This window comes from Zonotrichia leucophrys, chromosome 19 (genome assembly GCF_028769735.1).
Source record: "Zonotrichia leucophrys gambelii isolate GWCS_2022_RI chromosome 19, RI_Zleu_2.0, whole genome shotgun sequence".
Lineage (NCBI taxonomy): Eukaryota > Metazoa > Chordata > Aves > Passeriformes > Passerellidae > Zonotrichia > Zonotrichia leucophrys.
In genome coordinates, this window is record NC_088188.1 from 8,835,493 (window position 1) to 8,841,770 (window position 6,278).

At 53.2% G+C, this 6,278-nt stretch overlaps 1 long non-coding RNA gene across 1 annotated transcript; it reads left to right on the forward strand.

Annotated features, from left to right (window-relative positions):
- The first annotated feature begins 1,327 nt into the window (after positions 1-1,327).
- On the forward strand, positions 1,328-4,595 carry LOC135455776 (uncharacterized). The gene is made up of 3 exons (XR_010442382.1): positions 1,328-1,403; positions 1,497-1,596; positions 4,012-4,595. It is a non-coding gene; the product is annotated as an uncharacterized LOC135455776 (long non-coding RNA).
- The last annotated feature ends 1,683 nt before the right edge of the window (positions 4,596-6,278 follow it).

A 6,278-nucleotide genomic window follows, 5' to 3' on the forward strand; every position in this document is an offset into this window, starting at 1 on the left:
GCCCGGGATATTTTTACCCGGCTCCAGGCTTGGGGTATAAATAGAGCCCAGGCCGTTCTCTGTTGCTGACCGAGAAATGTCCCAGAGAAGCGGGGCGGGCACGAGGGAAATGTCACCCGAACATTGTCACCCCTGGGGGAAATAACAGAGCCCTGCTGCCACCCCTCTCCATGTGACCCCAAAAACCACCGAGTGCTGCTCTGTTCTGGGGAATCTGGGGGTGCTGCGAGCACAGACTTTGTCCAGGGATGGGCACCTTTGATTAAACCTCTCCAGGATTAAATCCCTCCATCCATCAGGGCACCCCAAGCTTGTAAAGGGGATCCTCGGGGAGAATGAAGGACAGCAGGGACAGGGGGTGACAGGCAGCACCAGCTCGACTTCTGTGAGAGAAAAAAAAACAAAAAAAAAACAACAAAAAAACCCTCATGGAGCTGTTCCAGGCTGTCCTGTTATTTATGGCTCGGGATCAAGCAGCTGCTCCCGGCGGGGGCTGCCCCGCGCTGCTCCACAGGGAAAGCTCCTGCAGACGTTTGTTCCCAATGTATGGAAACTTCTGATGAGGTGAAGGGAAATAATAGGGGAAAAAAATCATAAAATCCTTTACCAGGGCCCGGCCTCGCCCTGTGGAGCTGTGCCCTGGTGAAGGGCTCTGAGCAAGGTTTGGATGCCTGACAGAAACAGCAAATGCTATAGGAGATTTTATAGAGCTCTGCTTCCCTGTGAAAGCCAGGCTGGTGTTTTCTTTTCCACTTGGACCAGGATTTTCCCATAATTGTGCTATTTTTATGGAGGTTTCAGGCAGAACCAGAGGGCCTCTCCCAGGCAAGCCCTGGTGCTGGAGGAGCTGGAGCTCGGGAGGGTTCAGCCTCTGACGCAGGTTTGCCTTTGCTGGCAGATGTCTCACCCTGTGCAAACGGGGGATTTGCTCCATCCCTGCCTCACAGGGATTTTTCTTTTTTGGAGTTTCCTGCCTGGAGATGAACCGTGGTGCAGATGCTGCCTGGACCAGGGGGAAGCAGCAGAGCCTTCGTGGCACAGAACGGGGGCTCAGCCAAAACTCCTGTTCTGAGACACAGAAATGAACACCTCAATTGAGCAGTCAATATCAATTTGTGACAGACAAGGGGCCCTTATCTCCCCCAGGGCAGCTCATCCGCACCCCAATCACTGCTGATGAGGCAAAGGGTGGGCAAACACCAGGAGGGATGGCTGAGAGGCCACTGATGCCACCAGCTGTGCCCATCACCAGTGCCCTCCCCCAGCCCACAGGTTTTGCTGGTTTCTGGAAAGATTTTCTGGTTTCTGGAGAGATTTTTGCTGGGAGGAAGCTTTGTTTGGAGTGGTGCTGCTGCTGGAACCTCAACTGGATTTTGCTGCTCAGTTCAGTGGGAAGAAGCCAGGTGGGAGCAGGTTTTATGGGGAGGAAATGAAGTGGCTGAAGGCTTGGGGCTGTGTTATCTTTAATTTGAGCTGGGATTTCTGTCTGACTGCAGGATTTGAGCTGCTGTGGCTCCGTGTGCCCGGCTATGGGGGCAGCAGGAGGAGGCTGTGATGGGGGACTGTCGATGCCAATCCTTTTGCAGGCTTGTGGAGGTGAATTTAATCTTTAGCAGCCTGGTGGGAACGCGCTCTGCCGGGCTGGGAGCTGCCAGCAGCCGTCCAGCTCTGCTGCCGGCGCCTGGAGCCATTAGCAGGGCACTAATAATGTCCTTTATTAAATCACAGCCACGTCATCGGCTGCACTTGGGGATGTGGCTGCTGGCACGTCCCTTCCCAACCTGCCTGCTCCTCTGGGTGCTGTGGGAAGGGATTTTTTTCTCTGGGTTTTCAGCAGTTCTTTGCTCTGGGATCCGTCCTACAGAAGAAGCTGTTTTTTACCCAGTTCATCCCCAGGTCCTGGTGGCCTCAGATACACAGGGCTTTGGTTTTTTTTGTTTTTTTAGCTCTGTTTGCTGTCAGCAGGAGAGGGTCTGGGAGCTCCTGAGTGAAATCCCTTGTGCCAAACCTGAATTTTCCCCAAAACACAAATGATTCAGCCCAAACTGGGCTCTTGTGCTCTTTGTACCTGCCTTGAACCAGGCCAGGTTTTGCTTGGGTTTAGTGAAGCTGCTCCTGTGAATCCCCATCACAACCCAGCTCTGAACAGGAGCATTCCATGCCCGAGGGTCCCAACCCAAAATTGTTTGGGAACCAGGCAAGGCTCAATCCTTAGGAAACCCCACCATTGTGGAGCTGCTGGCTAACGGGGACAGGGCTCCTTTTGGATTAGCTGCCCACAAGCAAGAAAAGCTATTTTGAACCAGAGGCTGGGAATGTTTGAGCTAATCCCAGGTGGAAGCTGATTAAGGGCTCGTGGGGGGAGATTTGGAGCAGATCCTGGTGGCACAGGGAGCCTGGCCACGTCCCTTCCCAGCTCAGCCTGGCCAAACCACCCCAATCTCCAAGGAGTGAGAGGAGGTGAAGCTCAGCCCAGACATTCCTGAGGTGCTGGAGGGGATTTCTTCACACAAACCCTTGCCAAGGTCTGTGGAGCTCAATCCTGACCTTTGGCAGCTGTTGGGTGCTGGGAAGGGGAGAGCTCTGTGCTCCTTTCCAGCCTGGTGAGCAAAGGGATCACGGGGGCACCTTCAGCTCCGTGTCACCCACACCAGGGAGCTGGCAGTGCCTTCATCCTCTCACATCTCAGGGAAATATTTTGATTTTGGCCACCATTTTCAGGGTGGTGTCAGTTTTCCTGGTGGAGATTGCCACCCTGGGCTGGGTGAGCTCTGCTCCATGCTCTGGGAGGGCAGTGGCTGTGCCAGGGACCCAAGGGTGCAGGATTTGGGTGGGATCTCCAGGATGCACAGCCCTAACCTGCCCAGACACAGCTTTCCCCAAAGGGAAGGTGCTGCAGGGCTCATTCCCATTCCCATGGGTGTCTCTGTTCCCCTGTGCCAGGCATGGGGATGTCACATGTGCCACAGGAGGGTGGCACAAACAGCAAATTTTGGGTCATTCAGGCACTTGGAGGAGGAAATCTTAAAGGCAGCCATGGGGGATCTTCCCAAAAATCAGAGCAAAGCCTCCACGTGGGAAGGGTCCTGCAGACCAGAGCTGCAGGTTGGGCCTTCCTGAATTAAATATTTGGGTTTATCCACCTTGCCCAGCCCCAGCCCAACAGCAGCCCCTTGTCTGAGGCTCACAGGAACACGACCCAGAGAAGAGATTCCTTGCAGCTCCTGCAACCACAGAGCTTCCTCCACACAAACCCTGAATTCTTCCCCACATCCTGCCCTGGGCAAACACTGAGCAGGACTGAGAGCAAACAGCACCAGGTGTAAACACAGCAGCGTTTCCTCTCCAGGAAAATATTGACTCGCCCCTCTGATCACTCCTGGGCTGAAAGCACATTTGCAGCAGCTTTTAAGGAATTGCTTACATTTCATTTTCCTTATTTTTTTTTTCCACATGGAGCCCCACAACAGCAGCATTGTGGTGGAGGCTGAGGTGTTTTTACAGACCCCGTTTCAGGTGTTTATGTGCTGCTGCACATAAATCACACCTCAAACTATGAGCCCTTGTCTGCTTGCAGGCCCTCAGTGCTCAAAATATTCCTGAGGCTGAACCTCTCCTGCCCAAGGACCCCAAAATGTCCTCCTGCTTCCTTCCATCCCCAAATCCTCCCCCAAATTTAGCTGCTGCATGTGGGGACCACCAAACCCTGGCCTTGTCCTGGGAACTAAGGGAGTTTTCCTCCCAGGACCAAGCTCTGTATGTAAATTTTTCCACACATAAATTTGCATCTATCTGATTTGGGGTGAAGCTGGGAGCAAAGTTTCTGTTTGAGGATGCTCAGCCCACCCCTGCTGTGGGGACGTGGGAGAGGGGAACAAATTAACACAAATTGATTTGCTCCAATCACTGTTTTCCTTCCCTTCAAAGTGGAGAGTATTGGTAAATCTTATTTTTCAGAAGTCCAGGCTGTAATCTGGGACCTCTGTCCCCTTTTTCTGCTCTTTCCCACAGTGGGGTACAGGATCAGAGCACCCCAAAATTGGCTGCAGGCAGGAACAAAGCCTGGATCCAAGTGTGGAGCTGGGGAAGGGCACACTGGGAGCTGCAGCCATGGGATTTGGGACACATTTCTGGCAGCCTGCGCTGAACCCTGTGGCCTCCTGCTTGTCGTGTGTCCATTTTCCTCTGGAATGCACCCAAAAGTCGTGGAAGCAGAACTGCAGCTCTGTCCATGGAGCTGAGCCGTGCACCGCTGAGCGGCGACGTCACGATTTGTGTCCGGATTAAAGGGAAATTAAAATTAATCCTCGCAGCCCAGGGAGATCTCTGGGGTTTAACATTTTTTTCCCTGATCATTCAGTATTTTTAGCAGATGTTTTTTTTTTTATTTTTGGTTCCTCACAGAAGCAGCAGGTACTGGAAATCCCAGCCCTGTCCCTGCAGCCTCATCATCTGTGCTGGGAGTGATGGGAGGAAGGATGGTACCAGGGAAAATTAAAACAGGCTGGGGTTGGCAGCGGTGGGGTCTGAGGGGAGGCGACACCTGGGCCGCCTTTTGGGGCATTTTGAGGCGATTTTGGGGTTTTTGGTGAGGTTTTGAGGGGTTCTGGGGAGCTGGGGGGTGTTTGTGAGGGGGGGAAGGGCGGGATTCGCTGGGGGGAGGGGCGCTCCCCTCACGGAGCGCTCTGCCCCTCCCCCACTCATGGCGGAGGGGGCGGGAGAGGCCAGTGAGTGACCCCCTCCCCCCAATTTTGATCCCCTCGAGATGTCCCCGAAATCCCCTTCAGAATCCCCTCAGGATCTCCCTGAACTCCCTTGAATTCCACTCAGGATCCCCCTCAGGATCTCCCTGAGACCCCTCAGGGTCCTCTCCAAAATCCCTCTCAGGACTCCCTCAGGATCGCCCTGAACCCACCTGGATTCCCTGGGGGGAACTGGGAATCCTGAAAGAATACGGGGGCGTTTGAGGGGGTCCTGGAGGGGTTTTGGGGCGTCCTGGGGGATTTGGGGAAATTAGGGGGGGGGCCTGGGCAGGTTTGGGGGATCCTTGGGAGGTTTAGGGGGTGTTGGGGGGAATTCTGTGGGGATTTTTTGGGGCTTGGGGTAATTTGGGGGGGATCCTGAAGAGGTATTGGGGGGTCCTGGGTGGGTTTCAGAGGGGTCTTTGTGGGATTTGGGGGGGTCCTGGGGTGGATTTTAGGAGATTTTTGGGGGCTCCCTGGGGGTTTTTCTGAGGGGTTTTAGGGGGATTTTTGGGGAGTCCCTGGGAGGTGTTTAGGGGGTCCCCGGGTGGGGAATCTCGGGGGATCACTGGGTGGATTTTGTAGTGTTTTTGCAGGGTCCCTGGGGAGTTTTTTTTGGGGGATTTTTGGAAGGTCCCTGAGCGGTTTTTCGGGGAACCCCAGTGCTGGCACAGGAGCTGGGGCTCTGCAGGATCCTGGGGGGATTTTTGGGGGATCCCAGCTGATTTTTGGAGGGGATTTTGGGGATCCCTGGAGAGAGTTATAGACGCCTAAAACCACCTGGGACCCCTAATCCCTCGCAGGACCCCCCAAAAACCCACCAAAATCACCAGCTGCAGCTGCTCTGGGCAGAACCAAATAAAATAAAATAAAACACTTTAAAAATAAAAAAATTAAAAATAAAAATAAAATAAAATATAAATTTTAAAAAAAGGAAATAATTAAAAATAAATGAATAACAAAATAAAAGTCGTAAAGTGATGTAAAGAGCCAAAAAATTCTGTAAAAGAAAGGCCCTTAAAGGGCAACTGTCGTAAAATGGGAGGGGGTGCCGTAAAGCGCGACTGTCGTAAAACTGCCGTAAAGCGCGACTGTTGTAAAAGGTGCAGTAAAGCGCGACTGTCGTAAAAGGGGCCGTAAAGCAGCACTGTCGTAAAAGGGGCCGTAAAGCAGCACTGTTGTAAAAGGGGCCGTAAAGCGCGACTGTCGTAAAAGGGGCCGTAAAGCGCGACTGTCGTAAAAACTGCCGTAAAGCGCGACTGTCGTAAAAGGGGCCGTAAAGCGCGACTGTCGTAAAAGGGGCCGTAAAGCAGCACTGTCGTAAAAGGGGCCGTAAAGCAGCACTGTCGTAAAAGGGGCCGTAAAGCAGCACTGTCGTAAAACGGCCGTAAAGCGCGACTGTCGTAAAACGGCCGTAAAGCAGCACTGTCGTAAAAGGGGCCGTAAAGCACGACTGTCGTAAAAGGGGCCGTAAAGCGCGACTGTCGTAAAAGGGGCCGTAAAGCAGCACTGTCGTAAAACGGCCGTAAAGCAGCA